The sequence below is a fragment of the Habropoda laboriosa genome, unplaced genomic scaffold, assembly GCF_001263275.1.
Source record: "Habropoda laboriosa isolate 0110345459 unplaced genomic scaffold, ASM126327v1 scaffold212, whole genome shotgun sequence".
Lineage (NCBI taxonomy): Eukaryota > Metazoa > Arthropoda > Insecta > Hymenoptera > Apidae > Habropoda > Habropoda laboriosa.
Window position 1 is genome coordinate 4,309,850 of NW_017100509.1, and position 218 is coordinate 4,310,067.

Sequence of the window (218 nt, forward strand, 5' to 3'; positions counted from 1 at the left end):
GAAGAAATTGAAAATTAAATAATTTCTCGTGTAAAATATAAATCAAAAGTGTACGTTGATTTTTTTATACAAGATTTCATGTCTAGTACGAGTTTACAAGTACACACAAAAATAATAAATTTTTAGGATCAATTTTTTTGCAAATCTTGTATAAATGAAAATTGTATTTTGCACTTTAAATTTATTTTTTGCTCAAAATTGGTCGATTATACCAAAAA